The 26,675-nt window shown below is 37.8% G+C and overlaps 1 protein-coding gene across 2 annotated transcripts in view; it reads right to left on the minus strand.

Moving 5' to 3' along the window:
• The window catches only part of CPEB1 (cytoplasmic polyadenylation element binding protein 1), a 96,158-nt gene that overhangs the window by 51,191 nt on the left and 18,292 nt on the right, over positions 1 to 26,675 (minus strand). For both annotated transcript variants that reach the window (XM_044230562.1, XM_044230563.1), the window contains exon 2: positions 25,074 to 25,248. The gene's annotated coding sequence lies outside the window, so the exon portion shown is untranslated. The remainder of the gene's footprint in view (positions 1 to 25,073; positions 25,249 to 26,675) is intronic.

Raw genomic sequence — 26,675 nt, forward strand, 5'->3', positions numbered from 1 at the left:
AAGATTAAGGCAGTGCTATTTCTCATCAGCAACCCCATGGAAACCAGAAAGCAAGGAGAAGAAACACTCAGGGTTTCATCTGGTTGAAAGAAATAATTCAACCAAGAATTCTATGGCCAAAGGGGCGCCTGGGTGGCTCAGTGCGTTAAGCCTCTGCCTTCGGCTCAGGTCATGATCCCAGGGTTCTGGGATCAAGCCCCGCATCGGGCTCTCTGCTCCGCGGGGAGCCTGCTTCCTCCTCTCTCTCTGCCTGCCTCTCTGCCTACTTGTGATCTCTCTCTCTCTCTCTGTCAAATAAATAAATAAAATATTAAAAAAAAAAAAAAAGAATTCTATGGCCAAGAAAACAATCCTTCAAAAATGGAAGAATTTAAAACATCCTCAAATTAAACAAAAACTGTGCCATCTGTCATTAGCAGACCTGCCCTACATAAACATGGAACTCAGTCCTTCAGGCTAAAATGAAAGGATGCTGGACAGTTACTTTAATCCACATGAAGTAACAAACATACCACAGAAATTACACAGGTAAATAAAAAAAGACTACAAATGTATCTATTTATATTTTTTTCCTATCTTATCAAAAGATCACTGAGTAAAAGCAGTAATTATATATCTGTGTTAATGATCATACAACGTATGAAGATGTAACCTGTATGACACTATCAGTACAAAAGAGGGAGGGAATGCTGCAATACTGGAGTCAAGTTTTTGTATATATTGAAATGAAACTGGTATTAATCTGAACTAGACTGTTAAAAATTAAATTGATTTTTGTAATCTCTAGGGCAACCATCAACAAATTCAAAAAATATAGTAAAAGAAGACAAGGAAATTAAAGTAGTACACTAAAGAATATCCACTTGACACAAAAGAAGGCAACTCATGAACAGAAAAAGGACATAAGAGGGTGGGAGGTCGGGGTACCAGGTGGTGGGTATTATGGAGGGCACATAAGGCATGGAGCTCTGGATGTGGTGCATAAACAATGAATTCTGTTATGCTGAAAAGAAATTAATAAAAAAAGGACATAAGAAATATTGTAAAATAATAAAGTGACATATATTCTACCTTACCAGTAATTATATTATATGTAAATATACTAAACTCTCCAACTTAAAAACCAGAGTGGCAAAACAAATTTTTAAAACCCATGAACCAAATATACACCATATAAAATACACACTTGAGATTCAAAGACCCAAAAAGGTTGAAAGTAAAAAGATATAAGAAGATATACCCTGAAAACAGTAATCAAAAGAGAGATGGAGAGGCTATACTAACATCAGACAGTATAAATCTTAAAACACAAATTGTCCCTGGTGAGGCACCTGGGGGCCTCAGGTGGTTCAGCAACCACCTCTTGATATTGGCTCAGATCATGATCTCAGGTTTGTGAGATCAAGCTCCATGCTAGGCACACCCAACGCAGAGCCTGCTTAAGAGTCTCTTCCCCTAAAAAAAAAGTCTCTTCCCCTTTTCTCTCTGCCCCCCTCCCTCGAAAAAAATGTCCTAGATACAAAGGGAGTTTCATAATGAAAAAAGATTAATCCATGAAACAGATGTAATGATTATAAACATAGTGAACATAGGAATAGAGTACCAAAATACATGAAGTTAAAAAACAACTGATGAGATAAAACGTATTTTAACAATAGTTGGAAACATAAATACTTCACTTTCGATAATGGACAGAACAAGAAGACAGAAGATCAACAAAACAGAAGACTTGAACACTATAAGCCAACAAGAACTAAAGACATCCATATAACATTCTGTCCAACAAACACAGAATAGACAATCTTTTTTTTTTAAGATTTTATTTACTTATTTGTCAGAGAGAGTGAGCACAGGCAGAATGGCAGGCAGAGGCAGAGGAGAAGCAGACTCCGTGTTGAACAAGGAGCCTGATGTGGGACTCGATCCCAGGACGCTGGGATCATGACCTGTGCCAAAGGCAGCCGGTCAACCAACTGAGCCACCCAGGAGTCCCCAGAATACACAATCTTAAGTGCATACTGTATATTCTACAAGCAGACCATATGTAATGCCACAAAATAAATCTAAATAAATTTGAAAAGAATGAAAACAAACTGTGTTCTCTGACCATGATGCCATTAGCAATTAACACAGAAGGAAAACTGGAAAATTCACAAATATGTGGAAATGAAGCAACATAATCAATGGATCAAAGAAGAAATCATACAACAATCCGAAAATACTTTGCAATGAATGAAAGTATCACATACTAAAAGATATAGAATGCAGTGAAGGCAGTACCTGGAAGGCAAGTTACAGCTGTATTAAAAAAAGACAACCTTAGGGGTGCCTGGGTGGCTCAGTGGGTTAAGCCTCTGCCTTTGGCTTGGGTTGTGATCTCAGGGTCCTGGGATAGGGTGCTGCATCGAGCTCTCTGCACAGCAGGAAGACTGCTTCCCACCCTCATCCACCCACCCCTGCCTCTCTGCCTACTTGTGATCTCTGTTGAATAAATAAATAAAAGAGACAACCTTAAATCAATAACCCAAGCATTCTGCCTTAAGGAACCAGAATAAAAGTAAAAACAAAAAGTAGGAAAAGTAAAAAAGATTAAAGGAGAAATAAATGAAAAAGAGACTAGAAAAACTATAAAGAAAATTCAACAATGGGGCCCTAGAGTGGTACAATTGGTTGAGCATCCAGCTCTTAGTTTCTGCTCAGGTCATGGTCTTAGGGTTCTGGGATCCAGCGCCACATGGGGCTCCCCGCTCAGTGGGGAGCTTGCTTGGGATTCTCTTTCCCTCTCTGCCCCTCCTGCTTGTGCTTTCTCTCAAATAAATAAATCTTTAAAAAAAAAAAATCAACAATACCCAAAGCTGGTTCTTTGAAAACATCTGCAAAACTAACAAATCTTGAGCCAGACTGACCATGAAAAAGATCAAACACTCAAATTACTAAAATCAGAAATGAAAGTGTGGGCATCACTACTACCAACCTTACAGAAATAAAAAGGGGAAAACTGTACGCCGACCAGTTAGAAGACTTAAGAGAAATGAACAAATTCCTACAAAAACAAACTGCCAAAACTGACACAAAAGGAAACAATCTGAGTAGACCTATAATGAGGAAAGAACCGAACTACTGATCAAAAACTTCCCACAAAGTCCATGACCATATGGCTTCATTGGTGAATTCTACCAAAGGCTTAAAATAAGAAATTATACCAATTCTTGGTAAAGTCTTACGAAAAAAATGCCCAAGAGACAACACCTTACAACTCAGTAAGGCCAATACTGCCCTGATACCAAAGGAAACAAAGACATCACAAGAAAAATCATAGGACCTATTGACCATATCAATATAAATAAAAATCCTCAACAAAATATTAGCAAACCAAATGCAACAGTGTATGAAAAGAACTGTACACACCATGACCAAATGAAATTTTTTCCAAGAATGCAAGGTTGGTTTAACATAAAACTCAATCAGTGAAATATACCATATTAATAAAAAACAAAAATCACATGATTATCTTGACACATAAAAATTATTTGACAAAACTGAACATCTTTTCATGATCAAAATAAAATTCAATAAACTAGCAACAGAAGGGAATAACCTCAACCTGATAAAGAGCTTCTACAAAACTCCATAGCTAACATCATACTTAATGGTCAAAGACCGAATGCTTCCTTATAAGGCTGGAACAAGACAAAAATGTCTACTCCTGTCACTTTTATTCAAAACTGTACAGAGGTTCTAGCCAGAGAAACTAGGCAGGAAAAAGAAATAGAAAACATCAGATTGAAAAGAAAAAGTTTAATGTTATTCAAAGACGACATGATCTTAGACATAAAAAAAATCCTAAGGAATCCACACACACAAAACAATTAGGGCTAAAGGATTTCAGTAAAGTGGCAGGGTACAAGATCAACAAACAAAAATCAATGATATTTCTATATACTAGCAATGAATAATCTGAAAATGAAATTAAAAATTTACAAGAGAATCAAAAAAGAATAAACATATTTACAAATACAGGACACGACTTGTACACAGAAAACTATAAAACATTCTTGAAAGAAACTAATAGACACTTCATGTTCATGGATTGAAAGACTTAATATTAAGATGTTGATACTTTCTAAACCGATCTACAAATTCAAGGGCCCAGCTGTCTTCTTTGCGTAAACTGACAAGCCAATCTTAAAATTCAGATGGAATTACAAGTAACCATGAATACTCAGAACAATTTGTGTTGGAAGACTCACACTCCTTGATTTCAAAGCTTACTACACAAAGCTACAATAATGAAGATTGTGTGGTACGGGCTAAAAGATGGACATAAATCAATGAAACAGAACTGAGAGTTCATAAATGCTTACATTTATGGTCAACTAATTCTCTATACGGATGCTAAGCCCATTCAAGGAGGATAGAATGCTCTTTTCATCAAATAGTTCTTGGACAAGTGAATATCTACACGCCAAAAAATGAATTTAAACACATTCTTCACACCATATGCAAAAATCAACTCAAAATTAATCTTTTCGGGGCGCCCGGGTGGCTCAGTGGATTAATTAAAGCCTCTGCCTTCGGCTCAGGTCATGATCCCAGGGTCCTGGGATGGAGCCCCGCATCGGACTCTCTGCTCAGCGGGGAGCCTGCTTCCTCCTCTCTCTCTCTCTGCTTCTCTGTGATCTCCGTCTGTCAAATAAATAAAATAAATAAAATCTCAAAAAAAAAAAAAGAATCTTTTCATTCTAAATGTAATAACTGAAGCAAGAAAATCCTGTGCTAGATAGAGGGAAGAAACTATCAAGAAAGCTAAAAGACAACTTACAGAATGTACAAAATATCTGCAAACCATATTTGATAAGGGTCTAACATGTAGAATACATAAAGAACTCTTATAAGTTCAACAGTAAAAAAAAAAAAAATTACCTAATTTTTAGATGAACAATAAGGATTTAAAGAGATATTTGTCCAAAGAAAATATACATGGTTAAATAGATTATTATTACAGAAATTAAAACCATAATGAAATACCATATTTACTACCCACTACTTTGGCTATAGTATAAAAAATAAAAAGTACTGATAAGAATATGGGAAAAAATCACCCTCAGGACGACTGGGTGGCTCAGTGGGTTGGGCCTCTGCCTTCGGCTCAGGTCATGAACTCAGGGTCCTGGGATTGAGACCCTCATCAGGCTCTCTGCTCAAGGGGGAGCCTGCTTCCCCCTCCCCTCTCTGTCTGCCTCTCTGCCTACATGTGATTTCTCTCCCTGTCAAAAAAATAAATAAAATATTTTTTAAAGGGGCGCCTGGGTGGCTCAGTGGGTTAAAGCCTCTGCCTTCAGCTCAGGTCATGATCCCGGGGTCCTGGGATCGAGCCCTGCATCGGGCTTTCTGCTCAGCAGGGAGCCTGCTTCCTCCTCCTTCTCTCTCTGCCTGCCTCTCTGCCTACTTGTGATCTCTATCTGTCAAATAAAATAAATAAAATCTTTTTAAAAAAATCTTTTTAAAAAAATCACCCTCATACGTTGCTGGTGGCAATGTAAAATGGTCGCAGCTGCTTTGGAAAACAGTTAAGCAATTTCTCAAAAAGTTAAACACTGAGATACAATATGATCCAAAAATTAATTCCCAGGTATATAACTTCCATAGTAAATATTCTTAAGAGTATTATTCATAATAGCCAAAAAAATGTAAACAAGCCAAATATCCACCAGTTGATGAATGGATAAAGAAAACATGACATATCTATATAATGGAATATTACTCAGCCAGAAAAAGGAATTATGTACTGATTCATGGTAAATACAGATGCATGTTGAAAATACTATGCCAAGTCAGGAAAGCCAAACATAAAGGACTACATATTACATCATTCCATTTACAAGAAATATCTAAGGTAGGCAAAAATCCATAGGGACCAAAAGACTAGTAACTGCCAGAGAATGGGGAAATAGTAAAGGAGAGTCATGACTAAGGGTTGTTTTCTTTTTGGGAAATGAAAAGATTCTCGAATTAGTAGTGATGATTTCACAATTTTATGAATATACTGAAACCACTAAATTGTGAAACTTTTAAATATGGACACATATTATATACAAACTTTATCTCCAAAAATACTACCAAAACACTTCTATTTTGAGAAGTTAGAAAAAGAACTGTAAATTAAACTAAATAAAACTATCAGGAAGAAAAAAATTGATGACATAAAAGCAAAGTATTAGAGAGTGGGGGGGAATATTCAAAGTCACAAGTTCATATTTTTTAAAAAATTAATAAACCTAAAAAAGAAAAAAGAAGCACAAATTACCAATGTCAAGAATTCTATCATCAACAAAATGAAAAGCAAACCCACTAAGTTGGAGAAAATATTTAAAAATCATGTATCTGTAAGGAGTTAATATCCAAAATATGTAAGAACGCATACAACTCAACAGCAAAAAACTAAATAATCCAATTAAAACAGGCAGAGGACGGGTGCCTGGGTGGCTCAGTGGATTAAGCCTCTGCCTTCAGCTCAGGTCATGAACTCAGAGTCATGGGATCAAGGCCCGCATTGGGCTCTGCTTGGAGGGGAGCCTGCTTCCTCCTCCCTCTCTCCCTGCCTCTCTGCCTACTTGTGATCTCTCTCTCTCTCTGTCAGATAAATAAATAATCTTCAAACAAACAAACAAACAAACAAAAAAAAAACCAGGCAGAGGATCTGAACAAGTATTTTTTGGGAGGAAAAAAAAAAGACAGATGGCCAACAGATCATGAAAAGATACTCAACTACTACTAAGTTATTGAAAAAACATGAATCAAAACCACAATCATATTATCTAACCCCATTCTAACCCCACAGCAGTTAGAATGGCTATTATTAAAAGAAAAAAAAAAAAACCCAAGATGTAACAATCACTAATGAGGATATGAAGAAAAGGGAACACTTGTACTGTTGGTGGGAATGCAAACTCATATAGTCACTATGGAAAATGGTATGAAAGTTCCTAAAAAAATTAAAAACAGAAATACCATATGACCCAGCAATTCCACTTATGGATATTTATCTGAAGAAAAGGAAAACTAACTCAAAACTAACTCAAAAAGATATGTGCAGTCCAATGTTCACTACAGCACTATTTACAATAGCCAAGATATGGAAACAATCTAAGTGTCCATCAATGAAGGGATAAAGAAAACAGGCTACACAAATGTAACAATATCATTAAGCCATAAAAAAGTACTGAAATCTTGCTATTTGCAATAATCTGGACAGAATGTGAGGGCATTATGCTAAGTGAGTCAGACAGAGAAAGACAAATACCGTGTGATTTCACTTATATATGAAATCTACGAAACAAAAACAAAAACAAAATAAATTCAGAGAACAGAGCAGTGGTTGCCAGTGGCAGCAGGGGGGGTTAAATGGAGGGAGTCCAAAGGTACCAACTTCCAGGTATAAAATAAATAAGTCATGGGGATGTAATATACAGCACGGTGACTACATTAATACTATACTGCATATTTGAAAGTTGCTGAGTAAATCTTAAAAATTCTCTTCACTAGAAAAAAAATCTTTATGTATGGTAATGGAGATTAACTAGACTTAAATGATCTAGTGTACATTTTGCAGTATGTTCAAATACAAAACCAAACCATTATGTTGTATGCCTGAAATTAGTATGCTGTACATCAACTGCGTCTCAATAAAAAAAGAAAAAATATTGATAATTCTAAAACATTAAAAGCCTACTATACATAAGTTTATGCCAATGAATTTTATTTTTTCAATGGAACTGGGAGAAATTCCTAGAAAAACTCAAAAGAAGAAACAAAGTATGAATAATTGTCTCTATTAAACTGAATCCATAATTTAGACCCTTTCCTCAAAAAACAATACAAACACTCCAGGCTCAGGTGGGTTAACCACAAAATTATGCCAAAATTTAAGCAGGCACACTATAAATTTTATATAAGCTCTTCCAAAGAAAAGAGAAAAAATAATTCCCAGTTTGTTTCAAAAGGCTAGCATAACCTTGTTACCAAGGATATTTTAAGGAAAGAAAACTACAACCTAATCTCTTACCTGCATGGATACAAAAATCATAAAGAAAACATTTGCAAACCAAATTCAGCAATATACTAAATAAAATATATTACGACCAAATTGGGTTTATTCTGGGAAGGTCAAGTTGGTTTTATTTTGGTATTCTTTCCTGAATGTTCTCATGTTTGTATAATAAGTGAAAAAAGCCAAATAAATACCAATGAAAACTAAATTTAAGATTCATTCATGGGGGCACCTGGGTGGATCAGTGGGTTAAAGCCTCTGCCTTTGGCTCAGGTCATGATCTCAGGGTCCTGGGATTGAGCCCGGAATTGGGCTCTCTGCTCAACAGGAAGCCTGCTTTCCCCCCACTCTCTCTGCCTACTTGTGATCTCTCTGTCAAATAAATAAATAAAATCTTCAAAAAAAGAAAAAAAGACCCATTCATGATTTAAAACACACACATTCCACCAACTCTGAAAAGAAATTTCCTTAATCAGATAAAAAAAAAATCTCCAAATTTTCAGCTGAAACAATTAATGAAATGCTGAAGATTTCCATTCCTGTAACCCCTTCCACAAAACTAGCAATAACACATATAGGCTTGTTATTATCATTTCTATTCAATGCTCTTCTGTGTAATCTAAAGCACTGACGTAAGTTACTGGAAAAAAAGTAGAAGGACTGGAAAGAAAGAACAAAACATTCATAATTTGCAGACAACTGTGTATGTAGAAAATCCACAGGACTCTAAAACTACTAGTATTTTTAAGTAAATTCAGCAAGGTCACTGAATACATTATCAATATACAAAGAACTATTCTTTCTAGGTGCTAGCAAACAATTAAGTAAAAAATTTATAATTGTTTGATATTATCTAAAAAAAAAATCAACCAAGACAGCTCCTCAAAGAGAACACAAAAAATACCATTTCTTCAAAAAAAGATTTCTTAAATATAGCATTAAAATGCTGACAGTAAAGAAAAAGCTCAATAAATTGGAACTATCTTAAAATGAAAAAAGAAGAGCTCATGTTCATCATGCTCATCTTAAAAAAAGCTCATGTTCATCAAAAGACTAAAAAGCCAGTAAGTTGGAGATATTAGCAGTGCATAGATCTGACAAAGGACTCCACTCCCAATAAAGAATGCCCTACAAGTCTGATTCTCCCAACTGAAAAAAGGCACAAAAACCCATGCAAACTTGTTGCAGAATATTCAAAATCACCAATAAAGACCTAAAAATGCTGAACTGCAGTGACATCAGGAAAATACAAAAGTTAAAACCCCTGAGGTATTACACTGCATAATCACAGCTCCACGGAAAAGAGTGACAATGTCAACAGTTGGTTAGGGTGTGAGGCCTCCGGCGTAGATATATTCTCTCTGGTGGGGAAATAAACTGGTACAACCTCTTTGGGAAAGGCTAAGGATTATGTATTGATTTTGAAGATACTCATTCCTAGATGTTAGAGAATTTGTGTATCAGGACTCACCCACAAGAACGTTCATGACACCACTATTTAACAGCCAAAAACTAGCAACAGCCCAAAAGTTAAACATTAGAATAAGTTATGAAATATTTTATAATGCTAAATATATCCATCAATTTTAACTACAGTTGCATGCAACACAGATCAGTTTCAAAAACAAAGCAGTCATAAAAGAATACAGTATGGAATAAAGTTCAAAATGTAAATACTTTTTAGGGATATAATCATGGGGATGAAATACTAGAGAAAAACCACAGGAAGACAATGGTTCTATCTGAAGATGGAGAAATGATCATTAAAGAAACATGGGGAACTTCCAGAGCATTGATGATGTTCTGTTTTTTAAAAATGTATTTATTTTAGAGAGAGAGAGAGAGAGAGCATTCAAGCAAGCAAGGGAAGAGGCAGAGGGAGAGTCCTCAAGAAGAACAGACTTCTGGGTGCCTGGGTGGCTCAGTGGGTTAAGCCTCTGCCTTCAGCTCAGGTCATGATACCAGGGTCCTGGGACTAAGCCCTGCATCGGTCTCTCTGCTCAGCAGGGAACCTGCTTCCTCCTCTCTTTCTGCCTGCCTCTCTGCCTACTTGTGATCTCTATCAAATAAATAAATAAAATCTTTTAAAAAAGAAGAAGGAGGAGAACAGACTTCCTGCTGAGCACAGAGCCTGACACAGGGCTCAATCCCAAGACCCTGAGATCCAAACTGAAATTGAGAGCCACTGCTTAACCAACTGAGCCACCTAGGTGTCAAATGTTCTATTTCTTGACCTAGCTAAAGGCTATGTGGGTGTTTACTATATACTTTAATTAGAGTAAAACAATGGTTTTAGCAATATCCTATACATGTGTGCTACACTGCATGATTTGAAAAGTCAAGGAAACTGGTTCAAAAATGAAAAAACAACAATACCAACAAGTAATCTAAAAAACCAGTAAAAATAAATCCAAAATAAGTGATGATGTATAAACATACAAAACTAAAACCCTAGATGCTAAGAGGATTTTCAGAAGATGGAGGTATAGAAAGCACCAGCAATTAAGCTAGCACAATCAATATGATGTAACTATTTTCAAAAAAAAATTTTTTTTGAGAGAGAAAGTACATGCATGAGCTGGGAGGGTGGGCAGCACAGAGAGGGAGAGAGAGAATCTTAAGCAGGCTCCACACCCAGCCCAGAGCCAAATGTGGGGCTTGATCTCACCACCCTCAGATTGTGACCTGAGCCAAAACCAAAAGTCATCCGTGTAACTGACTGAGCCACCCAGGACCCTTTGTAGCTATTTCAGAACTCTGGAATCTGATGAAGGCTTAAAACTTGAGGATAAGCTGCATCAATTTTGGTGAATTTCAGTTTCCAGCTCAGCAGCAGCTACACTCACCCCAGCCACCAGCTATGTATCTGTGCACATGTTCCTGGAGCAGTCTGCATATGGTCTGGAGGAGTTAAGGTGGGTAAAAAAGACCTGACCATCCAAATATTGGGGATATGTGCTCTGAACACTGATCACAGGGGAGCCAACACAAAAACAGACAGACACTGCTGCTGCTCCTCCCCCAGCACTGCAAGACATAGCCCCTCCCCCTCCAGGTGAAATAGCTTCCAGGGTATTCGAACAGTAGGTGCCATGTTCCCCCCTTCATTTCCCACTTTTTCTCCCTACAGGAGTCAGACAATGGCTAGGACCCTCTAAGATAACCATCTATCTGGAAAAAATTACAAAGTGTCTGTACATGCTCAGGTAAAGGCTCAGGAAAGACCTGAGAAAACACCTAAGTATAAACATGCCTCAGGCTGATCCTCAACACAGACGGTCTACAACAACCAAAAAACAAAAACAAACAAACAAAAAATAAATAAAACCACAAACCACAGAACTAAAGCCAAAAAATGAAACAAAGCCCAGCAAAAACATTAACAACAACAACAACAAAACAAAAAAAAACAAAAGAAAATGCTGGGAAAGGCAAAGAATCTGTTGTCCAGAGTTACCTTATAATCCAGTGTTCAACAAACCAATCGAAAGGCACACAAAGAAACAAGTATGGGCTATTCAAAGGAAAAGAAATCAGTAAGACTGTCCCTGCAAAGACCCTGGAAGATAAAGAGTGGTTTAAATATGATAAAGTAATAAAAGAAAGATGTGGATTAAGTCAAGAAAACAACGTGTGAACAAAATGGAAATGTTAATAAAGAAACAGAAAACCTACAAAGAAGAAGAAGAAAAAAAACCCTATAGCTGAATAGTGAAATATCTGAAATGTAATTTTCACTAACGGGATTCAAAGGCAGATTCAAGCAGGCAGAAGAAAGAATCAGTGAACTTTCAGACAGGACAATGGAAAATGGAAATGATCAAGGCCGAAGAAAGAAATAAAAAAGATTTCGGAGAGGGGAGCCTGGGTGGCTCAGTGGGTTAAAGCCACTGCCTACATTTCAGGTCACGATCCCAGGCTCCTGGGATCCAGCCCCACATCGGGCTCTCTGCACAGCAGGGAGCCTGCTTCCCCCTCTCTGCTTGTCTCTCTCCCTACTGTATCTGTCAAATAAATAAATAAAATCTTAAAAAAAAAAAAAAAAGATTTCACAGAACAGCTCCTTGGGGACAGATGTGGGATACCATCATGAAGACTAATATATGCATCCTGGGAGCCTCCAGGAAAACAGAATAAAAGGTGGCAGAGAGCGTACCTGAAGAAATAATGGCCTAAAATTTCTAAAATAGGGTGAAAATGAGCATGAACCCTGAAGCAGCACAAAATAATCCAAGTCGGATGAATTCAAAGACCACACTGAGGTACAGTATAATCATATTTTCAAAAGACAAAGAGAGGGACTCCTGGGTGGCTGAGTTGGTTTGGCATCTGCCTTGGCTCAGGTCATGATCCCAGGGTCCTGGAATCGAGCCCCACATCAGGGAGCCTACTTCTCCCTCTGTATGTTATCTGTCAAATAAATACATAAAATCTTAAAAAAAAAAAAAAAAAGAAAGAAAGAAAGAAAGAAAAGAAAAAAGAGCGGTGCCTGAGTGGCTCAATGGATTAAGTCTCTGCCTTCAGCTCAGTTCATGATCTCAGGGTCCTGGGTTGGAGCCCTGCATCAGGCTCTCTGCTCAGCAAGGAGAACCTGCTTCCCCCTCTCCCCCTGCCTGCCTCTCTGCCTACTTGTGATCTCTCTCTGTCAAATAAATAAATAACATCTTTAAAAAAAAAAAAGAAAGAATGAAAAGACAAAGAGAATCTTAAAAGCAGCAGGGAAAAGCCAATCACCATATTCAAGGATGCTCAGTAAGACAGTCAACAGAGTCTCATCAAAAATTTTTGAGGCCAGGAAACTATGGGCCCATATGTTCAAAGTGCTAAAAAGAAAAAAAAATACTAAAAATCCTATACCCACAAACACTGTCCTTCAAATGTGAGGAAGAAGTTAAGACATACAAACAAAAGCTGAGGAAGTTCGTGGCCATTAGGTAGACCTGCTAACAGGCTCCAGGATGTTCTGCATAATGAAATGAAAGGAACTCAACTGTAACCCGGAGCTACATGGAGAAATGAACATCTCCACAAGAGTAATCACGTGGGCAATTACAAAAGCAGGTGTCACTGCAATGGAATACTACTCAGCCATAAAAAAGAATGAAATCTTGTCATTTGCAATGACATGGATGGAACTAGAGGATATAATGCTTAGCAAAAGAAGTCAGAGAAAGACAAATCTCTATGATTCCACTCATATGTGGAATTTAAGAATGAAAAAAAAACCAACAAGAAAACAGACATTTCAACACAGAATATACTGGTGGTTGCCCAATGAGAGGTAGGTGGGAAAATGGAATAGATAAAAGTAGATTAAGTAATGGACATAGGGAAGGGTATGTGCTATGGTGAGCACTATGAATTGTGTAAGACTGATGAATCACAGACCTGTACTCCTGAAACAAATAATACATTATGTTATTTTTTTAAAAAGTAAAAAAAATGGATTAATACCACACTTATCATGAGCTCTGAGTAATGTATGGAAGTGTTAAATTACTATATTGTACACCTGAAACTTCTCTAATACTGTAAGTTAATGATACTGAAATTTTTAAAAAGCAGGTATCATTGTAATAGTGGTTTATAACTTCTTTCCATGTGCTTTCAAAGATTACTGCATTTAAAGAAACAGAATAATTACTGTGAAAATTAGTATGACTATAACTTTGGTTTGTAATTTGATATTTTGTTTTCTACATTAAGATTAATCTTGTCACAACAACTGAAAGCGGTGAGTAGAGACTTGTAAAAGAGCAAAGGTTTTGTATGTTACTGAAATTAAGCTAGTATAAATCCAAATTAGAGTGTTATAAATTTATGATGTCAAATGTAACCATGGCATAGAAACCACAAAGAAAAAAACTATAGGATACACAAAAAGGAAAAAGGAAAGGGATTTAAAGGTCTCACTACCAAAAAAAAAAAAAATCAACATAAAAGAAGACATTAATATAAGAAATGAGAAGCAAAAAAAAAAGCTGTAAGACATACAGAAAACAACACAATGACAGAAGTACCTCCTTATAAGTAGTTAAATGTAAATGGATTAAACTCTCCAATCAAAAGACAGAGATTAGGGGTGCCTGGGTGGCTCAGTCAGCTATGTGTCCAACTCTTGATCTCAGCTCAGGTCTTGATAGTAGGGTTGTGAGTTCAAGGCCTGTGCTGGGCTTCACACTGGACATGGAGCCTACTTAAAAAGAGAGATAGAGAGAGAGAGGCTGGCAGAATGGATAAAAACATATGACCCACCCACATGATGTCTACAAAAGACTCAAGACCCAAAGACACAAAGGCAGATTGCAAGTGAACTGACAGAGGGTACCTGGGTGGCTCAGTGAGTTAAACCTCTGCCTTCTCAGATGCCTGGGTGGCTCAGTTGGTTAAGAAGCTGCCTTCCACTCAGGTCATGATCCCAGCGTCCTGGGATCGAGTCCCATATCAGGCTCCTTGGTCAGCAGGAAGCCTGCTTCTCCCTCTGCCTCTGCCTGCCACTCTGTCGGCCTGTGCTCACTCTCTCTGCCAAAAACAAACAAACAAAAAAACAAAACAAAACAAAACAAAAAACCCCACACCTCTGCCTTTGGCTCAGGTCATGATCCCAGGGTTCTGGGATCGAGCCTCGCATTGGGCTCTGTGGCGGGGAGCCTGCTTCTCCCCACCCTTCTCTCTGCCTGCCTCTCTGCCTACTTGTGATCTCTGTCAAATAAATAAAATAAAATATAAAAAAAAGAAAGTAAACTGACATAAAGATGTATTCTATGCAAATAAAAACCAAAAGAGAGCAGAGTAGATACACCAACACCAGACAAACAGATTTAAACCAAAAAAGGTTACAAGAGACTAAGAAAGAATGTTCAATTATATGGTTCAATACATCAAAATACAAAAATTATAAGTACTTACATACCTAGTGACAGACCCATACAAATGTATGAAGCAAATACAGACAGAATTGAGGAGAAAAAGTCTACAAGAGTTCAATACTTCAATCCCGTTCACAATAATGGATAGAAAAACCAAAAAGGAGATATTTAAAGAAGGAACTACAAGACTTAACATAGTCAACCAGCCAGATCTGACATACACAAAACATTTTACCCAACAACAATGAACACACACTCTCCTCAGGTGCACATAGGACATTTTCTTGGATAGACTGTATGTTAGACCACAAATCAAGCCTCAATAGATTAAAAAAGATATATACCACATGAAGTATCTTTTCTGACTACCACAGATGGCGCTAGAAGTCAATAATAAAAATAAAACTGGAAAATCCCCAAAACTGTAGAAATCAAACATTTTTTTAAACAACATATTTTAAACAACCAATGCACCAAAGTAGAAAGCACAAAGGAAGATAGGAAATAATTAGAGACAAATGAAAATGAAAGAACAACATACCCAAACTGTGGAACACAACAAAAGTGGTGGTAAGAAGGAAATTTACAGCTATAAATGCTTTCATCAAAACACAAATCTCAAATCAACAACCTAACTTTACAAGGTAATAAGCTAAAAGAGCAAAAAACTAAGCCCAAAGCTAGAAGGGAAGTAAGAGCAGAGATAAACAACATAAGAGACCAAAAAAAGAAAAAAAATCAATAAAACTAGAAGTTGATTCTTTGAAAAGATCAACAAAATGGACAAATCTTTGGCAAATGAACTATAAGAGAGAAGATCCAATTATTAAAATCAATGACAAATGTGGGGAAAGTACTACCTACCCTACAGAAACAAAAAGGATTGTGAAACAGTACTATGAACTATGCATCAAAAAAATTGAAAAATCTAGATGAAACAGGTGAATTCCTAGAAACACAAAACTTACCAAGACTAAATCACAAAGAAATAGACAACTAAAAATCCTCCAACAAAGAAAAGCCCTGAACCTGATGGCTTCACGGGTGGACTCTATCAGACATTTAAAGAAGAGCTAATACCAACCCTTCTCAAACTTTCCCCAAAAACTAAAGAGCAGGGAACACTTCTCAACTCATTCTATGAAAGCAGCATAATCCTGATACCAAAGACACTACAAGCAAACTGCAGACCAACATCCTTTATGAACATTGATCCAAAAATAAAAACTGAACAAAAACATTCAACAAAATACTAGCAAACACAACTCCACATTGCACTGAAAGGATTACACACTGTGGCCAAATAGGATTTGTTCCTGAAATGTAAGGATGGCTCAATGTACAAAAAATCTATATGCCACATCAATAAAATGAAAGAAAGAAAAAAAAAAAAAACCCAATGACCACATGACGATTTCACTTGATGTGGAGAAGTATCTGACCAACATACTTTCATGATAAAAATCACTCAGCAAAATAGAAATAAAAGGAAATATACCTTCACATAATAAAAGCTTTATATAAAAAAAACATAGCAAACATAATACTCAATGGTGGGACATTAAAAGCTTTTCCTTTAAGATAAGGAAAAAAAAATAAGGATGCCCACTCTTACCACTTCGATTCAACATAATGGAAGTTCTAGCAAGAATAGTTAGTCAAGGAAAAGAAATAAAAGGCATCCAAATTGGAAAAGAAGTATAATTATCTCTGTTTGTAAATGATATGATTATATGTTGAAACCCCAAAGAGTCCACAAAAAACTTCCCTTAGAATAAATAAATTCAGCTAAGTATCAGGATACAAAGTCAACATAAAACAATCAGTTGCACTTCTATACACAATGAACACTCTAAAAAGGAAATTACAAAAACTATTCCATCTAGAAAAGCATCAGAAAGAATACTTAGGAACTAACTGAACCAAAGAAATGAAAGACTTGTGCAATGAAAACTAAGAAAATAACTAAGAAAACAAAATAAGTTAAAGACAACATAAACAAATGGTAATACATCTCATGTACATTACAAGGATTGGAGAACTTAATACTGTTAAAATGTCAATACAACCCAAAGCAAACTGCAGATTCAGTGCAACACATATCAAAATCCCAATAACAGTGTTGCAGAAATAGAAAAATCCAACACCAAAAGCAAAGGCAACAAAAGCTAAAATACACACATAGGAATACATTACTAAAAACATTTTAACTATCAACGAGATGAAAAAGTTACCTACCAAATGGGAGAATATTTGAAAATCATGTCTGATAAGCGATTAATATCCAAAATACATAAAGAAAAACCCATCCTAAACTTCATATGGAATCTCAAGTGTCCCTGAATAACCAAAGCATCTTGAAGGAAAAAAAAAAGAGAGAGAGAACAAAACTGGAAGACTCACACTTCCTGATTTCAAAACCCAATCTAAAACTACAGTATCCTAAACAGTGTGGTATTGGCATAAAGACAGATATATAAACTAATGAAGCCGCATAGAAATACCAGAAATAAATTCTTACATACACGATCAAATGCCAAGACTATTCAGTGGGGAAAGGGCAGTCTTTTCAACAAGGAAAACTGGACACACACATGCAAATATAGTTGGACATTTAACTAAAACCACAGAGAAAAATTAACTAAAAAATGGATCAAGGACCTAAATGTAAGACCTTAGAAGAAAACACAGGACAAAAGCTTCATGACCCTGGATTTGACAATGTTTTCTTGGCTACAACACCAAAGGCACAAGTAACAAACAAAAAAATAGGCAAATCAGGTTTTTAAAAAATGTTTAAAGTTTTGTACATCAAAAGGCACTCTCCAGAGGAAAAAGGCATCGCACAGAACAGGAGAAAGTATTCGTAAATCACATATCAGATGAGGGATTAACATCTAGAATTTACAGAGAACTCCAAAAATCCAACAATATACACACAAAAAAAATCTGATTAAAAAATGTACAAAGGAATTTGAGTAGATGTTTCTCCAAAGAAGATACACAACTAGGCCATAAGCACATGAAAAGGTGCCAAACATCTCAAATCATGAGGGAAATGCAAATCAAAACTAAGATAACACTTCATGCCCATTAGGATGGCACTATAAAAAAAAAAAAACAACAAGTGTGTGTGAGGGTGTGGAGGAACTGGAACACTTGTGAACTCCTGGTGGGAATGTAAATGGTACAGCTACTGTGGAAAACAATAGTGATTCCTCAAAAAATTAAAAACAGAACTACCATGTGATCCAGCAATTACCTCTTTTGGTATATACCTGAAAGAACTGAAAGCACAGACACGAAGAGATTTGTACCCTTTGTTTATGGCACTGCTAAAACGTGGAAGCAACCAAGTCTCCAATCATCCAATCAATGTATGAATGGATAAGAAATATGGGATATGTATGATAACAGATTATTATTCAGACTTAAAAAGGAAGGAAATTCCGACAAATGCTACAGCATGGATGAACCTTGAGGACATGATGCAAAAGGGAGGGACATACGCCAGTCCCAAATGACAAATACTGTATGGTTCCACTTACAGGAGGTACTTAGAATAATCAAAATCATGAAGACCTAAGGCATAATCGTGGGTGCCAGGGGGTGGCAGGGAGGGAAGAATGGGGAGTTATTGTTCAACATGTACAGAGTTTCAGCTTTACAGGAAGAAGAATTATAGGGATGAATGGTGGTAATTGTTGCTCAACAATGTACATGTATTTAATGTCACTGAACTGTGCACTTAAAAATGGTTAAGATGGGGGCGCCTGGGTGGCTCAGTGGGTTAAGCCTCTGCCTTCGGCTCTGGTCATGATCTCAGGGTCCTGGGATCGAGCCCCGTGCATCGAGCCCTGCATAGGGCTCCCTGGCCAGTGGGGAGGCCTGCTTCTCCCTCTCCCACTCCCCTGCTTGTGTTCCCTCTCTCACTGTGTCTCTGTCAAATAAATAAAATAAAATCTTTTAAAAAATAGTTAAGATGGGAAATTTATTTTACCACAACAAAAAAGAAAAATCTAGACTTTAATCAATATAGAATGTGGGGAGAGTAGAACTAATTTGAACATAAAATTAGGGCCTCTTTCAGCTTCAGTACCCAGTTTGTGAGAATGTATACATTGAGCAATTGTATAAGGACACCCAACCTATTGCACAGTACTCAGCAGGGAACCCATGGGTGTTGAACACCTGGTCCTTGACGGTCTAAACCAGAAACCAGGAATCCAACTCTTCACCATCATGACCCTAAAGCATGTTCTCTCACAACTGCTCTCTCTATATACCCAGACTGTCACCATCAGTACCACCACATGGTGTGTAAGTGTCATTATGGGCATTGGTCTACAAATTCAACACACTTATTCAACCCCCCCCCCCAATCCTAGAGAAGGGTACGGCTATTGCTTCCATGTTAAAGTTCAGCAAACATAATCTCAGAGGGATAGCCAAAATCAGAGCAAGTAAGCACACGGCCAGGGTCTGTTCTCAAGTGAATCTGCAGCCAGGGCTTGCACTTTCGTGCAGGTTTATTATGAAACGGGCAAACTGAGTATGCTTCTTCAAAACTATACCTTATCTTCCCTGTTTTGAGACTGTGTACATTTACATTTAGAACACCACACAGTGGGATCAATGAACAATTTGAAATAGCCAAGAATGATCTCGTTACATCTAACAGAAGCAAAGGAATGTGAGAAGTTCTCAGAGGTGAGAACCAAACCACACTTTATTTATATATATTTTTTAATATTCTATTCATTTATTTGACAGATCAGAAGTAGGCAGAGAGGCAGGCGGGGGGCGGGGGGAAGCAGGCTCCCTGCTGAGCAGAGAGCCCGATGTGGGGCTCGATCCCAGGACCCCGGGACCATGACCTGAGCCGAAGGCAGAGGCTTTAACCCACTGAGCCACCCAGGCGCCCCTGAATATTCTCTGAGAATATTCAATTTTCTAGGCAGAGAATATTCCATTTAACAGTTCAGCTATGTAGCTGAACAGCATTTCCTGCATGACTTCATCTAAACCAGTGATTTTTAATTATATACAATGGAATCTCAAACAGCCAAAGATAAAGGAAAAGAACCCTGAGGCTGAGGTCTAGAGATCTTTCCTGGGTGATGCCAGATCATATATGCTACCTGTATTCTTTAACTGTAGAAAATATTTCACAATATAGACAGAAACAAAATTAAGTAGGCTCTACACCTAAGACTGACTGAAATTTTGGATTATGACAACAATTAGGGTCTACAAAGATGTAGGAAAAAACTCTCATGAAATCCTGGCAGGACCGTAAACTGATTAATTCACTTTGAGAAAGAATTTAGCAACTGAAGTTTGAAGACAGTATATATCCAATCTGAAATTCACTTCTAGGTGTGCAGGCTCAGGAAGTGCTTGTTACATGCACAGGAGATAGAGAATACAAGGATGCTCACCAAAACACTGTTTACAATAGCAAAAATCATTTACCAATAGAGGATCAGATAAATATTGTATTTATGTAAAATATTACTATTATACAGGGATTAAAATACACTCATCTGACTTTAAAGTATCAATATGAAGACCCTGTAAATATAAAACATGGAAAAAGGCAATACAGGCATATCTTGTTTTACTGCATTTTACAGATACTGCATTTTTTATAGATTGAAGATTTAGGGCAACCCCATCTAACAAGCCTATCAGTGTCATTTTTCCAACAGCATTTGCTCACTTCTTGTCTCTGAGTCACATGGTGGTAATTCTTACAATATTTCAGTCAATATGCTAATAAGGCTTTGCAGTGTGGACAAAATAGCCTTCTCGCCGAGGAAGATGCCATCTAGGACTTTCACAGCTAGAGAGGGAAGGGCAGGGCCTGGCTTCAAAGCTGCAAACGACTGGCTGGCTGTCTTGTCAGGGGCCCGTGCAGCTGCTGACTTTAAGCTGAAGCCTGTGCTCGCTGAAAATCCTAGGGACCTGCAGAATTACACTAAACCCACTCTGCCTGTGCTCTCCCCACAGAACAACAAAGCCTGGACAGTACATATGTTTACAACATGGTGTAATAAATATTTCAAGCTGGCTGTTGAGGCCTACTGCTCAGAAGATTCCCGTCAAAACATTACTGCTCATTGACCATGCACCTGGTCCCCCACGAGCTCTGACGGAGATGTACAAGGAGACTGCTGTGGTTTGCACACCTGCTGATACACATCCATTCTGCAGCCCATGCATCTAGAAGTAATTTCAAGTCTTACTATTTACAAAACACATTTTGTAAGACTATGGCTGCCATAGATAGTAATTCCTCTGGTGCATCTGGACAGAGTAAACTGAAAACCCTCTGAAAAGGATTCACCATTCTGGATGCCCTTAAGAACATTCGATTCATGGGATGAATTCAGAATATCAACATGAACAGAACTTTGGAAGAAGCTGATTCCAAACCTCACTGATGACTCTGAGGGGGTCATGATTCCCATGGAGAAGTCACTGCAAATGTGGTAGAAACAGCAAGAGAACTAGAACTAGAAGTGGAGCCTGAAGATGGGATGGAACTGCTGTGATTTCGTGACCAAACTTTAACAACGAGGAGCTGCGTCTTGTGGGTGAGCAAAGATGCTTGAGATGGGACTGACTCCCAGTGAAGAGGCTGTGAAGATTGTTGCAAAAACAACAAAGGATTGAGAATATTACATATACTTAGTTGCTAATAAGGCGGAGGCAGGGTTTGAGAGAAGGGACTCCCAGTTTTTTCCACTGTAAATATTTATATTATTATATTAATTTTATGTCTCAAAATTGAGACTGTGTCTATATATTAGTATTCTATCTTAATTTCATGTTATATTACAAAGACTTTTATGTAACTGAACACATAGAAAGCCATTATTCTCAAAAGGTATTATTCTAATAACTACATAATACTCCATCGTGTAAATATACAAAAATATATTTTCCTCTTAGGAGACACTTGGGTTTTTTGTTTTTCTTTTTTTTTCTTTCCAAAATCTTCACCATCATAATGATGCTCCAAGTATCCTTCTACATAAATCCTTATTTGTCTTCATTATTACTCCTTCAGAGACATTCTCAGATCTGGACATAGTGAGTCAAAGAACATGATGATTTTTAAAGCAAAAAAGTGATCTTTGAGGCTGAGTTGTAAAGAAGCTGCAGTGGCAAACCCAAGGGCAATGCCAGGAATCTTTCCCAAGCACAAAGGAAAACGATGAGTCAACACTCGTTTTCTCCATCATGGGAAGGCAGCCCGCTCAGAGGGGTGGGTTCCATTTTGTCCTCCACCTTTTTGCTGGAGAAATGGGAAATCAGAGTTCAGAGGACAAATATTTCTTTCATATCACTGGCCACTGATCTCTGACAACTCTCAGAAGAACACCCAGGATCTTTGCCTAGCCCACAGTACCTACCCACTCTGGCCCTCCCACCCCCTTCCCTACTCTTCCTTCAGTGCCTCAAACATGCCAAGCTCCTCCAAAAGCCTTAGTCCAACCTTTTCTGTCTGGAATGTTTTTCTCACACTCTTTATGTGATCCAGCACTTTCTCTCCCTTTAGGACTCCATTTTAAACACACCTCCTCAGAGAGTTCCTACCTAGGTCACTCAAAATGTTACTACTTCATAGCACTTACTAAAACTGGCAATTATTTTACTTATTTCTCCACTTAGTTTGTTTTTTCCTTCTGTTCCCATCCATGATGGGAGAGGAGGTTCTGAGGATGCCATATCAAGTCAGGAATCCTTGGAGCCTAACAACAGTGATTGGCATGAAGTAGGCATTCCCTATTTGTGCTGAATTTCTGATGAATTTGGTCAGTTGTGGCAGTGGGACCAAGTGTACAGTAAGAGATGTGGACTCTCAAGCCAGATTTTGCAGGGATGGACCTGAACAACAGGTCCAAGGTTAAGCTGATCATTACTTGATGTTCTAGCTGAATGAAGTCTCTCAAAGATGTCCATGTCCTCATCCCTGGAACCTGTGAAGGTCTCAGAATGAAATAATGATGTCTTCTTCGCCCAACAGCCAAACAAGCCATCCCAAGGCCAGGGCAGCATGATCCAGGTGCAAAGGCCAGGACTCTATGGAGTAAGCCCCGGGTGCAGTGGAAATCTGACCTGCAGTATCACAGCTTCTTCTGGAGCACAAGACTAGCCCAGACACAGAAGTCAAAGCTGGGTACACACCTGCGAACACCTAAAGATGCTGTCTGTGGGAGCCCAGCATGAGGAAGTGCCCTGATGCTCAACAACATGCACTGTGACAGCAGACTTTGGTGTGCCTCTGAAACTAGGCCCTTACTGACTAGCTAGGTAGCCCTGCACAAGTCCTCTAACCCAGAGGAGATTTGGTTTTCTCATCAGTAACACGGCATTGACTCCAATTTTAAAAGAAGTTCTACTGTCGGCAAAATACTATCAGGCCCCACTGGCCGTTACAGAGAACTCATTCCTGAAAGGGTTGAATGATGCAGCAAGTTTCATTGTTGTCTTATTTTAACAAACTGCCACAGCCACCCCACCTTAAGCAACCACCACCCTCAAAAGTCAGCAGCCAGTGACATCAACACAAGACCCTCCGCCAGTGAAAAAACTAGGACTTGCTGAACGTTTCTATGATGGTTAATATTTTTTAGCAATAAAGTATTTTTCAATTACAGTATATACTATTTTTCAGACATAATGCTATTGCACACTTAACAGACTACAATATGATGTAAGCATAACTTCCATTGCTGGGAAACCAAAAAATTCCTTTGGCTCGCTTCACTGCAAAATCCACCTTGCTGCAGTGGTCTGGAACCCAATTTCCCTGAGGTGTGCCTAAGTTCCCAGCATGTCTGAGGTAACTCAGTGAGATTTAAGCCATTGTTGGTTGTCATTCATACTGGAATAAAATTCATACAATTTTCGCAAAGAAAAACAGAACACGTATGTTGGATCAAGCAGATTTTCTGAGTTTTTAACTTGGCATAAGCTAAAGGACAATAAGGGTCATTAGCATATGACGTATACCAACAAACAAAATAATAAACTTGTACTTTCTTGGAAGTTAGAAGAGATAAGACCAACTAGCATTCTTAGTTCCCACTTTGCCCTTCTCCCATTTGTCTTCCATTAGAACAATTTAATAAAAAAAAAAAAAAAACAAATTTTACAGTTACCACAAGTCAGTCTTGTCATGAAATCTCTCCTTCAGACATTTAGCTACTTCATGTTCACATACACCTGCATCTTTAAGGGAATTATTTCCACTGTCAAGTTAGGATTTAAATCAAAGGATATATGACGAAAAAAACCAGCAATTACCAGTACTTTTTCTGCAAACCCCACTACTGCCAAATTTCTTCAAGGCACATTTAAAAAATTAAAAACATGTTCATTTTCAATTAAACTAATTCAAACAAGAAACATTCCTTCTTACAGCATGTTGCAACGTCCACAGAAGATTATGAAACGACACCTTTTAGGACTTCCAAGCCTCCTTGTGAAGTGCCGTCTTCAGGTATGCTACTGTCTCCCCTCCACTGGCCCATGGGATAGCCCACATTTCATCAGAACTAAATGCCTGTTGACCTGCTTTCACAGTTAAAAGCAATTAAAATATTTAAGAGATGCACTGTCCACCACAGCAGCCACTAGTCACATGGCTACCAAGCACCAGAAACATAGCTAGTTTCAACAGAGCCACACTGAAAATGTGAAAGACACTAAGAAGAGAATATGGTATCTCATTAGTAATTTTTATATTAACTAGATATTAGCATATTTTATACATGTTAGTTCAGATAAAATGTTAATATCCCTCTTAAAAAAAACCTTCTTAAATGTGACTACCAGAAAACCTGTAATTAAATCCATGACTCACATTATAATCCTCTACATAGGTAGTCCTGCTATATTTGACCTACCCCTTTTTATCCAGTCTTTTTATGTGTCATAAAAGAGATCTGTGCATCATAAATCAAAGGCAGTCTTCATCCAGAGGGAAACCCAATCCACAAAGTAAGCTACAAAAAGGGGCCAGTATTACCATTCAAGGTCATTCTTCATAGGCTTCACAAGAAAGCCACTGAGAAACAGGTTTACATACATACATAGTGTATGTACGAAAACATACACTAAAGGTTTCAAATCTAAGTCACCTGGTAAATGATCATGAATTCCTCGGTTTATGGGTGTAGTGCAGACTCTATTGAAATCCAGAGAATTATCCAATATGGCATTTATCCTTCGAAAGATATTGGCATTGCTACAAGTGGAGAGCGCGGGTGCTTCCTGGTTGTCCCAGCAATCTTTTATCCGCCCAACTTCTTCTTCCTAGACGCAGGAAAAAGATATTTAGGTTTTCATCCTAGACAAAAAAAAAGACACTTAGTTTTTTTCTATACTCCTTTATGGTAAATAACCCCCCCCCACTTTCTCCCAAGCCAACGAGTTAGATAAAGTAACAAGGACTTGAATTTTTTGCCTACATATTAAAACACTTAATGAATCCTATAATGAGCAAGGTTTCCTGAGAGGACTAGAAGAGGGAATAAGAAAAACACAGAAAAATACAAAATACTACCTCCAAGAAGCTTCTAATCTAATGAGACTTGTATAGGAATTAGTATGGTGTGGCAGCAGTAACTGTAGAACCAGAAAATTCTGGAGGTAGATCTATATAACAGAATATTATCTTGAAATTTAAAAAATGAGGGGCACCTGGGTGGCTCAGTTGTTAAGCATCTGCCTTCTGCTCAGGTCATGGTCCCAGGGTCCTGGGATCAAGTCCCACATCCCAGCTCCCTGCTCAGCCTAAAACCTGCTTCTCCCTCTCCCACTCCCCTTGCTTGTATTCCCTCTCTCACTGTCTCTGTCCAAAAAAAAAAAAAAACAAACTTAAAGAAATCTAAAAAATGAAGCACTTGGGCACCTGGGTGGCTCAGTCAGTTGAGCATCTGACCTGGTTTCGGTTCAGGTTGTCATCTCATCAGGGTCCTGGGATCCAGCCCTGCACCAGGCTCCCTGTGATTGTCTTCCTCTCCCTCAGCCCCTCCTCACTGTGTTTTCTCTCTTAAATACTTAACTCTTTTTTTAAAAAATGAAGCACTGATACATGCTTCCCATGGATAAACCTCAAGCACTTGATGCTAAGTGAAAGAAGCCAGTCACAAAAGACCACCTATTATGAACCCATTTATAGGAAATGTCCAAAATAGAAAAATCTATTTTGGACATGAAGGAGTTGCCTTCATCTAGGGGTGAAGAGAGAAGAAGGTTTGGAAATGGTGGTTAATGGGTTCAAGGTTCCTGAGATTCTGAAAACATTCTAAAATTAGATTATGGTGATGATCACAAAACTGTAACTATACTAAAAAAAAAAAATCACTGAATTTTATGGTAATGTGGATTATAGCTCTACATAGCTGTTTAAAAAGTTTGGTTCTGCCCTTTATTTTCAATTGCTTAGCCTCTTTGCCTCAGTTTCCCCATTTGTGAAACAGGAAGAGTACCTACCACCTTTTTTTCCTACCACCCTTTTGACAAGATGTAATAAAGCACTTAACATGGTGCCTGGCATACGCTGGCTGCTATTTCCAAACCTAAAGGCACAGGAGAAGACATGGTAAAAGCACCAAGAGCAGTACAATCACCACCCAAAGGAACTGTTCCAGTGGTACAACTGAACATAGTCATCAGAAGTACAGAACTCATTTAAGACCCTGAACCTGCAATGCAAACAGACAATCCAACACCCCCTG

Source organism: Neovison vison, chromosome 13 (genome assembly GCF_020171115.1).
Source record: "Neovison vison isolate M4711 chromosome 13, ASM_NN_V1, whole genome shotgun sequence".
Taxonomy (NCBI): Eukaryota; Metazoa; Chordata; class Mammalia; order Carnivora; family Mustelidae; genus Neogale; species Neogale vison.